Source organism: Rattus norvegicus, chromosome 3, assembly GCF_021556685.1.
Source record: "Rattus norvegicus strain SHRSP/BbbUtx chromosome 3, alternate assembly SHRSP_T2T, whole genome shotgun sequence".
NCBI lineage: Eukaryota > Metazoa > Chordata > Mammalia > Rodentia > Muridae > Rattus > Rattus norvegicus.
The window spans coordinates 78766132-78785513 of NC_141536.1; the positions used below are offsets into that span (position 1 = coordinate 78766132).

Genomic DNA, 19382 nt, shown 5'->3' on the forward strand with positions numbered 1-19382 from the left:
AGTGGTCCACTTGGGCTACTGGGTGATACTTTCTCCCCATTGAAGGCAGCATGCTAGGCAGCAGTTCTCAGCTTTGAGAGCCTTTGGGGGTCAAGCGACCCCTCCACAGGGCTCACACATCAGGCATTCTGCGTGTCAGATATTTACATCATGGTTCATACGAGTAGCAAAATGACGGTTATGAATGAGCAACAAAAGTAATTTTATGGTTGGGGTCACCATAACATGAGGAACCATATTAAAGGGTCATAGCATTGGGAAGGTTGAGACCTATTGTGCTAGAGGCTGTGGGCACACTTTTAAATGATGGCAACCCCACAGAGAGACAGTTGGGTCCGCTCTCCAAGTACCAGAGGTCCAGGAACGACTTTAATCTACAAGAATAGCCCAGGTTAAACTTACAGGTGGAGTCAGAGATCCCTACCCAGTTCAGGCTTCATAACACCCACTGGAGGAAGGAGGACCCCCACGTTTATAAGTAAAAGTTAAAACCTAGAGGGATGACTGTCTTGGACAATGTCACACAGCTAGAAGGTGAGAGTCAGGGGGCGTCGCAAGGGCTTGGATCCAAACCTCTCTGCAGAGGAGAAGGAAGTGGAAGCCGACAGAGGGGATCAGACTCCAGAGGCCTCTACCCAACCCAACTCTTCCCATCACCCGACTAATTCACTCTCTCACTCCTCTGTTTCCAGCAGATGCTTATGAAGAATCTTCTAGAAGATTCTCTGGGACTGGCCACCAAGCCTAAAGCCCTGAGTTCAGTCCCTGGGACCTTCATGGTGGAAGAAGGGAACTGGTTCCTGCAAGCTGTCTCCTCCACATATACCCAGTGATAGACATGAGCATGGATGCCCACAGGCAACGTGCAAGCACACACGTGTGCCTCCACACACAAACAATGTAATTTAGAAAAGTCTCTAAGGCTTGTGCTAGTAAAATGGAGTAATTGAGGTGATATGAATGGGGAAGTAGGAGACAGGTCTCCGCCTCAGTGACTTTGGGGGTCCACCACTTTCTCTCTCACCCCAGGGCTCTCCTAACTAGAGAAAGGCCAGTTTCAGCCCTGCTCAGCCTCAAATTTATTTTCACCCACCAGGCGTAGCCCCAGACAGGGCTGGGGCCTGCAGGTGAGCCCTTGTGGGTTTCTCCCATCTTCCTTCCCCGCCCCCCGCTCCCCAGCCCTGGCCCCTGGCCTCCATCCTCCTGGTGCCAGCTCAGCAGGGACAGGGCAGGGTAAGGGGGCCCCCAGGGAGCCTGGGTCAGCTTGAGGAAGGGGTGGGGTGGGGAATCGGGGACTGCAGAGGTGTGTTTTGAAATCTGTTTCCTCTTGGCCACGCTTGAACTTCTAAGCCGCTGGGTTTGACTGACAGGCAGGAAAAGAGCCGCAGGGCAGAGATGGAGGGGCTCTGCAGGGGCTGTGCTTGTGGCTGCTTTCCTGGTCTCCTGCTCTGGCTCGCGGAGGGGGCCTGGGTTTTAACTCACCCTGCTGGGGGAGGGCAAAGTCGGGTGGGGCTCTTGGAATCAGAAGCAGAAGATCTTGGACTCATCGTGGGTCTTGGCCTCTTGGGGCCCTTCTGATGGCCGAGCGGTCGGCATCATCCCTGCAAGAGAGGGCAGCTTGTATTGTATTCCTGTCTGTTCTACAAATGTGAGAAAGGAGCTAATCTTTGCAAGAAGCACACAGCAGAGGCCCTTCCCCATGCCCTTCTCAACTTAGTGCCTAGGTGAGCCTGGGACCTGTTTTTTTTTTTTTTTTTTTTGTTTTTGTTTTTTTTTTTTTTGACAAGTTTAGCCCTTTTTGGCCCTGCTGGATAGCTCAGGGTCACCCCTACTAAACTACACTTCCCAGGCTCCCTGCCCACCAGCTTCCCATCAGCCTTGGCCAACAGGAAGAACTGGTCTGAGATTAATGGGCCGGAAGAAAGGGAGTCCCAGGTCCTTCCTCACCTATCCCTGTGGCATGGAGGGGACACCTCCACTGTCCAGCTCCCCAAAGCTGCCTGTGCCTGACAGAGACTCCACCTTCCCGTCTGTCTGACTCCGGGGTTTCTTTGTCCCTCCAGTGCCAGGAAGTTACAGGTCAGCACTGCAGCTGGTCTCCAGCTGCCCTACCATCCCAAATAGACTGCCTCAGCTATTGTAGATGAGTTCCCCTCGTCAGACCCTGGGGAGACCCCTAATGTGGTCTCTGCTTTCCCCATTGCATCTTAACATCTAAGACCGTGACTCTGTGCCAGGCTCTGACCCCTGCCCCCAAGGCTGTGTGACCTTTAATGGGCTAGGAGGACTGTGTGCTCCTGGTCAGACCAGAGACCCCCTCGCTGCCTCTTTTTCTCCCCCTCTCTCCCACATGCTTCCCATGGTACCCTCTCCGTTACTCTCTTGCTTCAAGCTCTGTCTGCATCTCTCTGGGTTTTTTGTTTTTTTTGTTTTTTTTTTTTTTTTGGTTCTTTTTTTTTCGGAGCTGGGGACCGAACCCAGGGCCTTGCGCTTCCTAGGTAAGTGCTCTACCACTGAGCTAAATCCCCAGCCCCATCTCTCTGGGTTTTAAAGGGAAAATGTCCTTTCTCTTAGGGCCTGCTGCTTCTGACAGAATGTGCCATCTCCACTAACTGCTCTTCTATCTTAAGGCCATGACCCCTGCAGATGTGACCCTCTTCTTTTCTAAAGGCCTATTCCTTGTCACCTCCTGTGAGCACACCTGTGTGAGGACCTCAGTGCGCACACCTGTGTGAGGACACCTGTGAGCACACCTGCGGGAAACCTGTGTGGAAGGACACCTGTGAGCACACCTGTGGGAAACCTGTGTGGAAGGACACCTGTGAGCACACCTGTGGGAAACCTGTGTGGAAGGACACCTGTGAGCACACCTGCAGGAAACCTGTGTGGAAGGACACCTGTGAGCACACCTGCGGGAAACCTGTGTGGAAGGACACCTGTGAGCACACCTGCGGGAAACCTGTGTGGAAGGACACCTGTGAGCACACCTGCGGGAAACCTGTGTGGAAGGACACCTGTGAGCACACCTGTGGGAAACCTGTGTGGAAGGACACCTGTGAGCACACCTGTGGGAAACCTGTGTGGAAGGACACCTGTGAGCACACCTGCAGGAAACCTGTGTGGAAGGACACCTGTGAGCACACCTTCGGGAAACCTGTGTGGAAGAACACCTGTGAGCACACCCGTGAGTAGTTTCTGTGGGCTTAGAGTTACCTTTCCAATGTTGTGTGGAAGTAAAGAAGCTTGGCAAGGGGCACCTCAGGTCACAAGGTTCCTCGTAGCTGTTGGATCCGTTTGTCATCTCTGTCTGCCCTTTTTTCTCCATGTTCTCTTAAAGTCATATAGTGTGCCCTTTGTGATTGCCAGGTCCTAGAGTCCTGGAACAAAGACAGGCAGGAAAGACAGAGGAACGTGCCAGACTTGAAGATGGCTAGTTGAGAAAGAAAGGAAAGGCACTCTTGTGATGTAAGAGGACAAGAGAGCCAGCCAAGTTTAAGGTTTGAGCCCTTATCCTTACTGGCCACTCACATAGTGTCCCAGTCCCCTCCCTAGGGGAAATGTGTGATTTTCTCAAGTGTCCTCTGCCTGTGCTGTAGCCCAGGTAGGAGGGTTTCCAGTCTTTCTCTGCTTATTTCACTGTGGTCTTCTGTCGTTGCCATTGTTAAGATTTATGTATTTTTACTTTCTGTATAAGTGTTGGCCTACTGCATGCATCATTATGCATGCATGGAGCCTACAAGGCCAGAAGTAGGAGCGGATCTCCTGAAACTGGAGTACAGGTGGTTGAGATGAGCCGTCTTGATGTGGGTACTGGGAATGAAACCCCAGTCCTGTGCATGAGCACCAAGTGCTCTTAACCTCTGGGCCATCCTCCAGCCCCATTTCCATCCTGATGTCTGTCCTTCTAACCCCTACTTTCTGAAACTCGACATTTTTCTGAAGAAGCAGTGAGCCTAGAGAAGGACTGAATGTCCTAGGGCCACTGGACCAGGGGACACCAGGTCACCTCGTCCTGGAGTGGATCCCAGGGCAGCCTCTGCCCTGAGGAATCTTCCCCATTATAGCTCAGCTGCACATTTGCCCTCCTCCCAGCTTCCCTCCAATTTAGGGCTGAGGCAGCTTCAGAAACCACGGAGCTGGGCCCACTGCCAGAGCCGGCCCCTCAGCGACCCCTTCCCTGGCCCTGGTTCCTGAGATTGCTGTTCCTTGGGGGAGGCTTTCTCAGCCCTCCTGGGCTGGGTGTGGTGTCATGCGTGTGTCTGTAATCATTTGGGGTAGGTCTCTCGGTGGTGTAAGGCTAAGGAGAAATTGTGGCTCTAACCTCCCACGTTAGCCTGTCCCTAAAACAACTATCACCACAGCGTGGATGCAACCTTCTGCTTCAGAGGGCACAGGTAAGTGGGAATTTGGGGATTCTGGGAGTCCAGGAGACTTTCCAGGGTAGAGCTCTCCCTTCAGTAGGCAATCTGGAGCCCTGGGAAAGAGCCAATGGCTTTCTGGCACAGTGCTGCCCAGGCAGGGACAGAAATCAGGTCCAGAGAGCAGGGAGGCATGACTCCAGCACAGCTGGGCTGGAGGAAGGTGCAAAACACGCATGCAGGAGAGGGTCTGGATGTGCACAGCCCAGAGGCCTTTGGGAAGCTGGGGGGAATGGGGCGTCGGAAAGCTCAGTGATCTGGGAACTGGCTTGGGAATGGGTGGAGGGAGGTAGACCTGCTGGTGGCTTCCTAAGCACCTGGGGACACTGAGGCTGAGGTGGGGGCATGATTCGTTTGAGCAAGTGCCTTTTGACTTTGTACCCACCAAACCCAGATCAAGATCCTCAAGCCTTAGCCTGACTGCAGAAGGAGCACAAGCAGCCCTTACCCCAGCAGCCATGTTTGCATTTACCTCAGCTCTTCCTGGTCTTCCTGTGTTCTCAAGGCAATCCCAGGAGACCAGCACTGTGTTCAACCCACCTCAAAGATGAGGAGTCTGAGGACCAGGAAGGTTTTAAAACAGCTCTAGATCAAATCTGCTCCATCCCTCAAGGTGGTTTCTCATGGCAATTCTGAGTCCCAGCAGCTCTGAAGCCATCCTGAGTTCTAGGTACTTCAGCCTGAGAAGCTCTGCTGGTCTCTTCTCCTGTGTTCTTTTGTCCTCACCTTCAGAGTCAGTCTGAACTCAGTTACATCTTAGGGAGTCCCTCCCTCAGTCCTGGCCAACACTCCGGTGTTCCCTCTCTGTAGCTGCATGCATTCATTCATTCATTCATTCATTCCTCACTCAGCCTATATGCTCTGAATACTGAAGAACATGCCAGATATTAGAGACTGAGAAAATGGCCCCAGCTCCCAACCTGTAGGCCTGTGAGCTGCTTCTGTGTTGCTATTAGTCAAACACCTGACAGAAACATACAGGGAGGAAATGCTGATTTGGACTCAGTTTCTGAAGGTTTCAGCTCATCACCTGGGGCAAGGCCTGGCTGAGTGGCTCTGTCAGAGGCAGCCATAGCATGAGGCTGAGGCTGTGCACGCTGTAGTGGACTTGAGCGATGGAGCCAGGAGCCAGGAGCTGATCTGCGCTGGTGAATCATCTCTTCCTCCCCAAAGTCCAGCCAGCTCTGAAAACGGAGCCACCCGCTGCACCGAGTGGGGGGCACTTCAAAGCCAAACCCTAACTAAGAGAAGATATACTGAGCAGTACACAGCCAGGCACCAAATGCACTACTTTTCAGGCAACAGTTTAGAGTTCTCAGGTCACTGGGAGGGGACAACATCTTAGCAGAGGTGGGAGCGAAGGAACTTACCACACAGTGAGTTTATTATTGTCTGAAGCTGTTTCTAATGGTTGTCTTGCCCACTGGGATATCATCACCATCATCTGCATTATCACCATCATCATCATCATCATCATCATCATCATCACCATCACCCTCATCCTCACAACCACCACCATCATCATCACCACCACCACCACCATCATTATCATCATCATTTGTTGGGGTGGAGGGTGTGAGAAGGTAGCCACATGTGGAGGTAAGAAGACAACTTTGTGGAATCAGTTTCTCTCATTCTAAGGGTTCTGGGGATTGAACTCAGATCATCAGGCTTGCGAAGAAAGTCCTGAGCACTTTTACCTCTAATAACTGACTGGCTTCTTTTCCTGTTGGTTGTTTTGTTTTTCTTTGCTTTATTTTGTTTTAGTTTGGAAGACAGGGTCTCTTGTAAAACCTCTTAGCTAGCCAGGGATGGTTCTAAACCACTGCTTCTCCTGGCTCCGCCTCCCTGCTACAGGTGTGACCTACTTATAACCCCACCGACGGGTTCAAACCCAGGGCCTTGTCCATGCTAGACAAGCAAGCACTCTACAGCTGAGCTTTGTCTCCTGCCCTTGCTCCCAGGCCACTGCTCCCAGACTGAGGGAACTATTCTGGTGCTTAGAACAGTGTCTGCTGTAGATGCTGTACAAGCCTCCCCCTCACAATTAGGTAAAGGAGCAATTGGTGAATGGTTGAGGTGAAACCCTCTAGGGTTCTGTCTGAGTGTCCTTCCAGTCACCCAAATGCAATGTTCTAGCAATCACCCATAAGCCCCCTCTTCAGCTGAGCCTACCCTGCAAAGGAGAATGCAGGGCACAGCTGAAGAACCGAGAGGATAGGTCACCCCAGAGCACAGCCACCTGCTCCTGTGGACCCAGGCAAGACATGACCCCGAGGGCTTCTGTCTATACAATAGGACATCTGTGGAGCTTCACAGAGTGGCTGTGGGGACCATGAAGAAGATCCTTTGTAGGACTACAGTGCAGTCCACTCAAAGGATGGGCAGTGGGTGGTAAACCCAGAAAAACATCATCGGGGAGAGCGAACCTCCCAGGCTTCCTGACTTCTTGTGATTAGCAGTATCCATTCACTTAGTGTTTTGGATTCAGACAGATGTAGGCTCAGATCCTGGCTAATGATTCTCTGCTGTATAAGACACTGAGCCACCAGCGCAGCCTCTGGAATGAACCCGATGGGCTCCATTAACATCACAAAGTCTGGGTGTCAAAAAGAAAAAGGTGTCTGCTTCCTCAGAGGACCTCTTTGGTCACTTAGGGGGAGGTTGGTAAGGGCAAGGAGGGAGAAGCGAGCCCCTTGTTCTACGCAGGAAACCTCAGCAGTGCCCAGGCCACATTACAGGTGAAACTTCCCCAGGATGCTCCGTTCTGCAGACTCTGGGTCCTATGTGGGCTCAGACAAGGGGATGACAAAATACAGGCACGACCAACAGAGACCTGAATCTTTAACACAGATGTTCTTTGAGCTTAGCCCAAAGTTAGGAGAGCTGGCTCTGCTCCTCAGGGGGATGACTGTAGTCATCACTGTCCTGTGACCTGCTCTAAGTCACCTTCCAAAGGGCCAATCCCTCTGTGGCAATCACTTGGCAGGAACTCAGGGCAGAAACTGGGCAAGGCAGCCAGGTTGCTGTGAGACCCTCTCCTGCTGCCTGGCCGCCCCCCTCCCCAGTCCTTTAACGAAACCATAAATCCCAGGTCCTGCACATGTCCCAGTGGCTGGACGGAGGACTGAATCCCAGGCTGGCTGACTTGTGGGGACGGCGCCCCGGACACCCCATCACTCATCTCCTGCGCCCCGCCGCCCCCTCCTGGGCAGCAGCCCATCCATCTTGGCCGGGGACTTTCAAGTCCAGCTGAGGCCTCTCTGCTTAGTGTTAAGATGAGTCCCGCTCACGCGGACTGGTCTTATTTATCTTTTGGTGTGTCCCTTTGCGGCCATCACTCTGCAGGGCGGCCTGGCGCCCTCAGAATGCAAACCTCCTCCACTTTCCTTTCCGCCCCCACCTGGTGGGACCCAGCCAAGGCCTGCAGCCTGGTGGATCTATCTTAGTCAGCAGAATCTCTGGCCACTCTTCATCTGGGGCTGTGGCCATGCAGTCTGGAAACAGCTCTTCTAAACAGGAGTAGAGTCTGGGCTTGATAACAGTGGGAACTGAAGCACAGAAAAGGGAAAACTTCCTCGGGTCCCCAGATCATGACGTGGAGGTCATGGAGAGGCCAGGAGGGAACTTGTTCAGTCCTGGAGACACAAGGTGTAAGAAGGGCGTTCACAATTGTTGTGGCTCTCTTAGGTGTTGGGTCTTTGGAAGGTTTTAGGAGTTCCTTTAGACTAGTCACATAGTGCCATATCAAGGGAACTCAGGAGAGGTAGAGACATCATAGGGGTGACTCAAGTTTCCACAATCCACTGTGGAGATAGCAGAGACCCCAGCAACCAGAAGTGGAATGAATGACTGCTTTTGAACAAAGCTTAGAACCTCCAGAAATACAGGATCATAAAAGGAGAAGGAGGAGTAAGAAAAGAAGGAGGAAGAAGGAGGTGAAGGGAAGGAAGAGATAGAGGAAAAGAAAAGGAGGAGGAGAAGGAAGAGGAAGAGGACGAGGAGGAGAAGGAGGTGAAGTGGAAAGAGAAGGGAAAGAAGGAAGAAGAGGAGGAGGAAGAAGGGGAGAAGGAAGAGGAGGGAGAGGAGAAGGAAGTAAAGGAGAAGGAGAAGAGGAAGAAGGAGGAGAAAGAGGAGGGGAGGAGAAGAAGTAGGGAGGAGGAAGAGGAGGAGGAGGAAGAGGAGGAGGAAGAGGAGGAGGAAGAAGGGGAGAAGGAAGAGGAGGGAGAGGAGAAGGAAGTAAAGGAGAAGGAGAAGAGGAAGAAGGAGGAGAAAGAGGAGGGGAGGAGAAGAAGTAGGGAGGAGGAAGAGGAGGAGGAGGAAGAGGAGGAGGAGGGAGAGGAGGAGGAGGAAGAGGAGGAGGAGGAGGAGGAGCAGCAGCAGCAGCAGCAGGACCCCATGTCATCCCTAGAGCAGGACTCACCAACTCAACAGTTACATCAAAGGCAGTCATCATAGGGGTTTGAGGGGGAGTGAGCACTAACTGGTGAGTTATGCCACCTGGGTCCCCACTTGTGTCCCCACCTGGAAACCCACCTGGGTGCTCACCTGGAACTCCACCTGTCTCTACTACCTGTTGTCTGGCCCCTCTGGGATGTCCAGTTATGAGGGTGGAGGGCACCAGGCTCAGGTTAAGAGTTGTTCTCTAGGCTGCCAGGCTCTTCTGTTCCCTTCAGTAGTGGCATCTGGGTTTGCTAATCCTCCCTGGTCTAGTGGCCAAGGTCTCCAGTCCCTTATCACCTTGTAACATCAGTGGTCCCTGCCCCAGGGGGCCAAGGACATGAAACACACTTTGAGGGTGGGCTGGAGCTTTCTAGAACATGGGTGGGAGGGAGGACAATCAGAATTTTAAGATCTTCCTGACCAAGGATTCTCCCTGGTGCCCATGTCCCTTCTCGATCAAGAGACAGACTTGTCTGCGCCTCTTTCCACCTACAGCTGAGATCTGGGCGGCCACCTTTCACAAATGGACCACAGAGAAGAAAAGTTCTTCACTCATAATCACACAGGATAAGTGTGACAAAGGTCAAAGTGGAAGGCTACAGACTAAGCTGTTCTTTCTGGAGCCAGCCTATCGGGCTCCTCTCGCTAACTGCCACACCCAGGACTGGAAGGAGTTAAATAGCTCAGTGCACTTCTGGGGGCTCCCTGTATTCCTTTCTTCCTCCTCCTCCTTCCCATCCCCCACACGTCACTGGCCATAATTCACGTGCTTATTATAATCCTGACCATATGCTTAATGGCCTCTAATAGAGCCACTGCTAACCTGCTCCTGCTCTCTAGTCTCTGACCACCTCATTCCTGGGCTGTCTCCTGGTCTCAGGCTACTTCAGTGCTTTCTCATGCCATCCCTGACTAGAGGAACAGGAGCCAAATTGGAAAGTAGAGTCAGCCATTCACTTTGTGCTCATTCACCCATTCATTCATTCATTCATTCATTCATTCATTCATTCACTCTTTCATTAATTCACTCATGTATTTCCTCACCCACTCTGCATGAGGTGCCTATGCCCCTCAGCCTTCGGAGAGGCAGGAAGGTGGAGCCCATTCACTCTCCATGTCCACCCTGACAGACCTGGTGAGGCACACAGGTGCCCCACAAAGAGGTCATTTGATCTCACAGCCCATCACAGAGGAAACGCAAGGCAGGAAGGCCCAGCTGGAGCAGGGTTGAGTTTATAAGACCTGTCAGCATAGACTGAGCCTTCAGAAGGTCAGCCATGAACACCAGCGAGTGAGTGACTGGTTCAGCGGATGGGTGTGCTGTGGTCTGCAACCCAGAAAAGGCTTTCCTGACGCATAAAGGCTCCATTTTAGAATAACAGCCCTCACGTGGTGTGCCCAAGAGAACCCAGGAGGCACATGGAAAATAATAGACTTCTGTTTATTCGTTTTTCTCCACGAAAGGTGTGGGCACCTTCCTGTTGCCTCCCATACAGAGTGCCAGCACATGAGGCTGAGTGTGCAGGAACTTACACCACGCATGTAGTTGGGTCACGTTGTGCTTTTACTGCTGGGAAGGGGGTGCAGAAAGCTTGGGGAGCCCCTGACCTGGTCATCTTGGCTATTTGAGACATCTTGGTGTTTGAGGTGCCATGGGATCTGGTGTCGTTTATAGCACATGTCTATTACTTGGATCCTGGGTGGTGGAAGGCCAAGTTCAAGGTTCTGTCTGGCTAGGTTCCCAGCACGTTTCCTGGCTTGCAGAAGGCCACCTTCTCACTGTCTCCATATAACTTTCCAGTGTGAGGGAAACAGAGATGGGGGGGGAGGTCACCCATGTTTCAAGGCGGGGGACACAATAGGTTCTTGCCTTTGTCGGCAGCCTCATTCACCTTAGGACTCCATACAAATCCTGTCTACTAATACAGTCACACAGGGTGGGCTTCAGTGGACCAATTTGGGAGTGGCACCTGCCTGTTCTATTCTACAGGGGACAGCCAGGCTCTGGTGATAGATTGGCTAGGTTGGGAGAGCCACACACAGGAAGCCAATGGGAAGCCTCCGCTGCTTCCAAGGGGCGAGGAGTGTGCTAGACTTCCAAGGTTAGATTTTTTTTTTAGTTCTAGTTTAAGTTTATGCTGGCTTGAACCAGAGGCCCTTTCAGATATGTAAAACACTCCTGAAGGCAGCAACAGGGCCCAGTGGGAGATGCTCTATCTACTGGGCTCCCAGAAAGAGTTGGTGTTGATATATAAAAAAGAGGCGTGGGCTGGAGAGATGGCTCAGCGGTTAAGAGCACCCGACTGTTCTTCCAGAGGTCATGAGTTCAATTCCCAGCAACCACATGGTGGCTCACAACCATCTGTAAAGAGATCTGATGCCCTCTTCTGGTGTGTCTGAAGACAGCTACAGTGTACCTATATATAATAAATAAATAAATCTAAAAAAAAAAAAAGTTCTTTAAAAAAGAGGCGTGGCAATAAGCACTCTAACCTACTGAGACTTTTGCTGGCCTTTTCTTGACCCACCCTGGGCTCCTAGATTGTCCCCAGCATCTTCTTGGATCTTCTGTGCTACAAGTTTCATGCTGCGTCTTGCTACTAAGGTTGCAGTCTGCCATGTCCAAGCAGCTTTTCTGAGCTCAGCACAAAATGGAGGGCTCCCTGTTCCTAGCAGGGCTTCCCTTTCTCCACCTGATCTGGGGAGTCTGATCACCCAGTCTTCTACCTGAGAAGTGTTATATAATCCTTGATGAAACTTAAGCCTCAGCCAATGAAACTTCACCCTAAGGAGAGTCCCTTCCCACTTTCCAAGGTGTGTGTGTGTGTGTGTGTGTGAGTGTGTGTGTGTGTGTGTGAGTGTGTGTGTGTGTGAGTGTGTGTGTGTGTGTGTGTGTATTCCTTGATTCATCCCAGTAAAGTGTATGCACATATGCTGTTTTATTGAACTTTGTTTAAAAGAGCTACTTCATTGAATAGCATCTAAGAGAGCTGTAGCACTAAAATCCTTGGAGAAGGCCTGCTACCTCTGGCATTCACTGCTGGACTGGGATCCTGCCGACCCACTGATTCTGGACTTCATTTCATCCTTCCTCGACAGCAGTGTTGGGACACCACGAGGGGAGAAGCAGAAAACAGAACCACAGTTTCATGCATACCAACCTTTTTGGGGTGGCCACATATGCCATCACGTGCCAAGTTCATGTTTTGAGAACCTTGCAGTCAAATTACAGAAAAAAAGAAGAAATCACCAAAAGTGACCTTAAAATCCTTTAGGTGCATTTTTGTGTTTGTGGGGACCACAGTTGTAGCTATCCTGGGCTGCCTTCAGAACACATCTATGTTTCTTTCACGGCCCATGGGACCTGCACGGCGTTTCCTTCAGGCACCTCCTCTGTCTTATCTCCTACCTCGCCCTTTGCTCCTCACATGCGCTTCATGTAATGGTTGCGTCTCACCCCTTTGCACTGCTGTTATTTCTTCTCGATGTGCCCAGGGGTCCATAAAAGGACCTGGCAGCTGTGGGTCCTCCTGAAATCTGTACGGAATGATGGAAAATTGATCTGGTAACATATGTAGTGATGAGACAGAGTCACCTGTAGAAAGTGAGATAGGGAAGACAGAGCCTCGGGGTCCTGGAGACCCTGTCAGGAGTCTGTGTTTGACACTTAACTTCCAACGGAAGCCAGCAGAGTGTTGAACAGCATTGCCCTTTGGTTTCAACCCTTTTGGCCCTTGTTCCCCTTCGTGTACAAGTGCTCAAGAGTGGGAAGGGCTTCCCCCCTGTAGAATTGTGAGCAAATGGGGTGATCACATAGGATTATGGGAAAACCAATAACTCCAGTCTCACTTTCTGGATCCTCTCCATGCCTTGCCTTCACACATCCTCTCATCTCTTCAGCTGAGACAAGTCACAAAGGGCACAGGTAAAATGGGTCAATAAAAGCTGTGCCTGCCATTACTGACTTGCCCCAAGTTTTATATCTGTTCCCTGAGTGTTCTCCCCACTCCTGGGCGTGTAAGCAGAGGCCTAGCTCTGATTTATGCTGCTGACAGAGATCCTAATGAATCGAAGACATGAAAGCATAACAAGGCTCCCCCCTGGGGTAGATCTGCTCTGGATGCAGCCTCTGAGAAGGGCGCATGGCTGCGCTGACAGCCTGGTGTCCATGACAGATGTGGCCCTGGATGCTTAGCCAGGGGGTACTGTGGTGATCCTGAGGTGCTGAGAGGATGAGTGGATGGAGATGTGGGAGCCTCTAAGCATCCTGAGCTCGGAGCAAAGGAAGCTGAAGCTGAATCCACTGTGGCGATCCCAAGTGCTCGCGTGCGCGCGCGCGCGCGCGCGCGCGCGTGTGTGTGTGTGTGTGTGTGTAGCATGGTTTCCAGAGGCCAGGGAGGGGCACAGGGAACCAGAGGCAGATGGGGGAGGAAGATCCTGAGTCCCAACATGGCCACCAAATGTGACCTCGGGCAAACTCTGCCTGAGAACATCCATGTCTGCTTGTAAAGTAAGTCGTGAATTGGTCAGGGACCGAAATGTGAGACAAATTGTTAAAATAAGAAAAAAAGGAAGGAAAATAAGCTGACCATTATCCCTGTCACCAACAAGCTCCAAACTGTAAAATGACTGTCGTCAGAGTAGAGTGCAGGCCTGTGTGTGTGTGTGCACGTGTGTGTGTGTGTGTGCACTTGTGTCTGTAAGTGTGTATGTGTGTGTGGGGAAGTGTGTGTGTATGTGTGTGCATATGTATGTGTCTGTATATGTGTTTATATGTCTGTCTGTATGTGTGTATTTGTGTGTATGTGTGTGTGTGTGTGGAGTGTGCATGTGTGTGTATGTGTATTTATGTGTCTATATGTGTGTATGTATCTGTAAGTGTGGGGGGAGTGTGCATGTGTATGTATGTGTATGCATGTGTGTGTGTCTGTATGTGTTTATGTGTATGTATGTGTGTATTTGTGTGTGTATGGTACGGGAAGTGTGTGTATATGTGTGTGTGGGGAGTGTGCATGTGTGTGTGTATGTGTGTGGGGGAAGTGTGTGTGTGTCTGTATGTGTGTGTATGTATATCTAGGAAAGTGTGTGTGTGTGTGTGTGTATGTGTGTATGTATGTATGTGGGGGAAGTGCATGTATCTGTATATGTGTGTGTATGTGTGTATATGTGTGTCTGTATGTGTGTACATGTGTGTATACATGTGTATGTGAGTGTGTTTGTGGGGGGAGTGTGCATATGTGTATGTGTGTGCATGTGTGTGTGTGTGTGTTTGTGTGTTTATTGAGGCTGGGGTGGACATGTGACTCAGTGGGTAGAATGTTGGCCAACCATGCATGAGCCCTGGGTTCTATTCCCAGAAGTACACAAACATGGAGTGATGGCACGAGGCTGTCTTTCCATCACTGGTAAGGTGGAGGCAGAAGAATCACAAGGTCTAGTTAGAGGTTGGCCTGGGGGCTACAGGAGACACTTTTTGAAAACAAAACAACATGGACCTGGGAAAAGGGTGGGAGTCAGGGATCAGGGGTTGGGGTCAGAGGTTGGCAGGGCTCTGCTAAGCTGAGACTCCAAAGTAAAGTTCATTTCTACCTAGACTCTCCCATTTGAAAAATACTGGCAGCTAGAGCAAATAAAAGCATTTAAATGAGGCTGGCTAGACCCAGCCCATTTGAGACCTCAGCTGAGATGAGTACCCAAGGGTCCCATCTCATGTTCAACAGCCTTTACTGTAATCATCAGTGGAGGTCATTGTGCTAGATCCCTCGGATACAGAGAGAGCACACAGGCCCAGCAGTTGGTAAGAGTCACTGGATAGAACCAGAGGGTCAGTGCATCTTGGGTTAGTACATAGGTATGGCCCAGAGGCATGATGGCATCCATGACTACGGGCTAGAGTGGGGAAGGAGGAGGTGGGAAGCGCCTGGCAGGCCTGGGTCAGATGAGGACCTTTATTTGGGGGCCACCAAGAGCTATAGATGGCTTGGGAGGCTTAGATCCCATGCAGAAAGTGCCGCCTAGCTGCAGTGGAGACTATGGTTATAGGTATGATTGTGGGCAAGGTAAACCCTACAGAGGGGCTTCCAAAGAACCCAGAAGTTTGTGTGATGAAGCCAAGCAGAGGCAGAGAGGGCACACGAGAAGTCACCTGTAAAAGATCATGGGTGTCTCCCATATTTTCCAACTTTTCTGTGCCATTAGCAGTGACCCAGAGCTCCTGGGGACTTGATAAAGGCCAGGGCAGGAAGCTTGGAGGCAATGTAGGAAGAGCAGCATCTGTGGCCAGGCTGCAGAGCTTCCCAGAGGATGTGCCATCACCTACCCTGAGCAGACCCCACTGGGCATAGCCCCCAGGCTGGCCCCTGATAATCTCAATGGGCTGGGACACAGAGTGACTGCCAGTGCCGGGGGCGGGACATCTTGCTTCAATGAGTCTCCCTTAAGACTCAAGGGTTGATCCCATCTACAAGGCTCCTGGCCCACAGCCCAGTGCCTGGCATATGACCACACCAGCATAATGGCAGCTGTCACTGTGGTCTTTAGTATCCTCAGTGTCTCTATGGTGACTTTCTTAATAGTTTCAGCATTGAGTTAGAATTGCCCTGAGGACAAGATCCTTATATCGTACTTCATGTGTCCCAAACAGTTTTCTCCACAGCTAAGTGCACTTCCACCTCTGAGTCTCATCTGTGTCTGGCATAAGACGCCTGCTGAGTACCTGCATGGGAAGGGGCTGGATTGCCACAGGACAATGAGTGACAGACGTGTCGAGGTGGACATTCCCAGTGTTTTCTCTTTGGTTACAAGTGTCATCACCCACTTTATTCACTTGGCTGTCCTCAAGACAGAAGGAGAGCAGATGTGCCTTCAGTCATCCGAGGCTCCCCAACATTGTCAAGACACCATCTGTGGTCAGGTCCAGTCCCCGCTAGGACAGGAAGTTTCTGATGTTTCCAGAGAGCTGGATGCTCAGTGGAAGAGCAGGGCATGGAGAATTGTGAGCTGGGAGGGGTTTGGGACAGAGGCTGGCTGCAGGCTGGGTGCTGAAGTGTGGAGTTCACTTTTCCCCAACACCAGGGTCTCAGGTATTTTCTGTTGCTGAGACAAAATACCCTGGCAAGAGCAACCTAAGGAAAGAAGAAAAGGGCTTATTTTGTCTCACAGTTCTTACTCCTTTGAGGAGCCAGGAGCTTGAGAAAGCTGGTCACACTGAAAATAGAGAGGACGAAGAAGATGACGAATGCCTGGGCTCAGCTGACTTCCCATTCTATTCAGTCCAGGACTCAAACCCATGTGATGGTGCCTCCCATTTAGGGAGGGTCTTCCTGTCTTGATTAAGCTAATCTAGATAATCCAAAGGCATGCTTGAAGGCTCCTTTCCTACGGGAGTCTAGGTCCTACTTGACAACCAGTATAAACCGTCAGACTGTCAGAGATCGTTGGAGGCCACCAAATATTTTAAGGGCTCCCCCTCCCCCAGATCTGCAATCCTTTGTTGGTGGTTTGTGTCCCAGAACTTGGTGTCTCCTCCAGGCAGAAGCAGATGTGGACGCCAAGCTTCTGTTGTCTGTCTCAACCTGACCAGGGACCTTGGAGGCCATGTGTTCAGATTGTGGCACAGGCTTCCTATCTGAGGGAATTCCACCATGGCTGGGCTAAGCCATGTCAGAACTGTCAGCTCCCCTGACTGGCAACTGGACTCCCATCTGAACCAGTCTCCTCTGGCCCAGAGATTGTTGCAGCAACATGAGCCTCAGCTCTCAGGATCGTCTTAGCTCAACTGCCAGCCTTACACGAAGAGGGAAACAGAGGCAGGCCCAGGGAGTGAAGGCAGGGTGCCTGAAGCTGTACAGTGCAGCAGGAACGCAGGGGCTTCCACGAGAGGACTGCCCCCAGTCATGACCTTTCACAATCTCCGAATATTAGATATTCGTCTCCATGATACATATCCTAAAACGTTTTCTTCTAATAGGCCCTAAAAGGGCACTCGTCAAGGGCCACTGATAAACTCCTGATGACCACCTGCTTCTGAGTGACTTACAGCAATTGCCCAGCTTCTTTGGAACCATACATGTCTCCTCCTTCCCTCCCTCCCGGTCTGCAATCCCTCGGCTCCACCCTTTCTTCCTTTATGGAATCACACACACCAAAAGTCTCCAGTGAGGCTTCACCTTATCCCCAAAGCTCCAGTGAGGCTCTGTCCCCTAGGGGTGAGTATGCACCCCAGTAATTCACACTGCTTCTCCCCCTCCTCCAAGATGTGAGAGCTCCCTTGACAAGAGGGACTGGCTGGTGTGGCGCTGACGCTGCTGAGGACAGACAGGTTATATGAGTTCAAGAGATAGTCAAGCCCTGAAGGCCAGCGCCCTCCACTGACATCAGTAGATGCCTGCTCTGGAGAGCTGGTGGGGTGACTGAGATGCCACTAAACAATTCACTAATGACAACCATGAGAAAGCTGTGTGTGAGTCACAGACTGGCATGGGAGCAAGTAACATCATGGAAGGTAGAGATGGAAAGCCAGGGAACCCCTAGGAAACGGGAAGCGATCAGGTGACAGGGGAGAGGGACATGTTCAAAGGTCCTGTGCTAGGAAAGGGCTGAGAAAACTTGATAAGAGGTAAGCTAGAGAGTCAGCAAGAGGGAAAGAGACAGAGATGGAGATGAAGACGAGAGAGAAGGGGGGATGGAGGGGGAGAGAGAATGGATGACTGAATGACTGAATGAATGAACTAGAAATCCCTTTAATTCTCATTAATCATATACTTCTATAATACTCCCCAGAATAAGGGAAGCCAACCACAGAGCAAATCCGTGTAGACATCAGGGTTGTCTGTCACCATGAAGGGCAGGAACAAGGTAGAGAGTAAGCACCTCCTAGCTCATCACAAGAGCACTTGCTCCATGTTCCTTCAGCCTGGAACACTTCCTGTTTTGTTCAGCTTAAATGCCTACTTCAGAGAAGGGCTCACCCTCCTAACACAGCACTGCCCAGGGCCTTCAACCCAGTTTCCCTCCTGCACTGCTGAGGAACAGACTACAGACCACGCTTCTGCTGCAGTTTCAAGGGAGGATTTTGGATCCATCAGCCTCGCCTTGCTGGAATGGGGTATTTTACAAGAGCAGAGAGCCTGGCTATGTCTACCTGGAATCTCCCAGGACAGACAGCTTAGCCAGGGCACCCAGTGCAAGATCCCCATGTTTCTAAAGACAACCAAGGCCTGGGAAATTAATTGACTCAGAGCCACCATCAGGGCCACAGGCAGCCCTGGGCAAGTCCGGGATTCCTCGTACCAGTTCAGGGCATGTCCTCACCCTATAGCTCTCATAGTGGCAACTGCATCTTGGCAGAGCCAAGTAAGCTGTGACCACCCTAGGGGCAAGAACCTTCTCCCACACTACACAGTGCCTCTGAGTAGCCTTGCTGGCTTCTGCAACCCCCATAATTGGCCCTGAAAGGCCATAGAGACATCCTTGATACCCTCTCTTTTGTGTGGTTTCACATCACCAAAGTGGCTTTCTTGGAGAGAGGTCAGGGCGAAGGGAGGCTCCCAGGGATGGGCGGGCATATCTAGAGCCAAGAGAGGAACCCCAGCTTGCCACTTCAATGTTTTACTGGCTGGAGAGAAAGGTCCCCAGAGCAGTGAGTCCCACAGTTCCTGCTTGCATGGTTTTACAAGGCTCCTCCACTGGGCCCCCCTTCATCCTGACCTGTGAGGCCTGCATCTACCTTAGCCATGGGGCTGAGGCACCTGGCTCAACAAGGCCTTGTTCCCTTCTTAGACAACTTTCTGTAAAAGGGCTCTGAGAACTGGAACATGAAGGTTGTCCATCACCAGACCCCAGACTAGTGAAATTGACCTGTGTCAGTTTCCTAAGGTTGCTCTCACCTAAGGTTGGAGGAGCAGGAAGGAAGAGCCACTTTCCTGGGAACCAAGGGCTAAGGTGACAGGGTTGGGGAAGAAGAAGAGGAGAGAGGCCATGGGTGGACAAAGAGATAATGTGAACCAGGGATGCTGTTGGGACAGACATTGCCATTCTGAACAGCAGTATTTTGAGGGCGAAGTCCAAATGGACTTTGGTGGCTGGATGCAGGCCAAGGCTCCAGAGAGAGTCTATGACCCCATAACGGAGGTTCCTGTTGTTCCAGAATCTTCCCACCCTGAGGCATGATGTCCTCACCCTGCTAGGCCAGGGGCTGCTCTCCAAGTCAACCTACCCTGGGATGAAATACACCCCTCTTCCATTGTATATCCCCACTGTGAACCCTCACCGGCCATGCCCACCTTCTTCAGACTTCCAGGTGCCAGGCATGGGCTCTAAGCTGGGACAATGATCCCTGCTCCTTCCCTTAAACTTGTCACCTGCAAGCTCATGAAAGGGTTTACGTCCAATGAGCTGCTCAGGTCTTCACAAATGGGAGGGGATTACAGTGAAGGGCTTAGGAATCCTGAGTCTCTGCTTTCTCATCTAAGTGGACACTGTCCTCTGGGAACAGCAGTAAGAGCTGATTAAAACTACAGT

General features: G+C 51.3%; 2 long non-coding RNA genes across 3 annotated transcripts in view; both read left to right on the plus strand.

The window, feature by feature from the left end:
* The first annotated feature begins 1894 nt into the window (after window positions 1-1894).
* LOC148006514 (uncharacterized) overlaps window positions 1895-19382 on the plus strand; it is a 63273-nt gene continuing 45785 nt past the window's right edge. Inside the window, exons 1-2 of one of the 2 annotated variants that reach the window (XR_015683664.1) lie at window positions 1895-2079; window positions 2575-3184. This is a non-coding gene — a long non-coding RNA (uncharacterized LOC148006514). The remainder of the gene's footprint in view (window positions 2080-2574; window positions 3185-19382) is intronic. The other variant, XR_015683665.1, reaches the window with a different exon arrangement.
* Window positions 9958-12821, plus strand: LOC148006515 (uncharacterized). The gene is made up of 2 exons (XR_015683666.1): window positions 9958-11125; window positions 11333-12821. It is a non-coding gene; the product is annotated as an uncharacterized LOC148006515 (long non-coding RNA).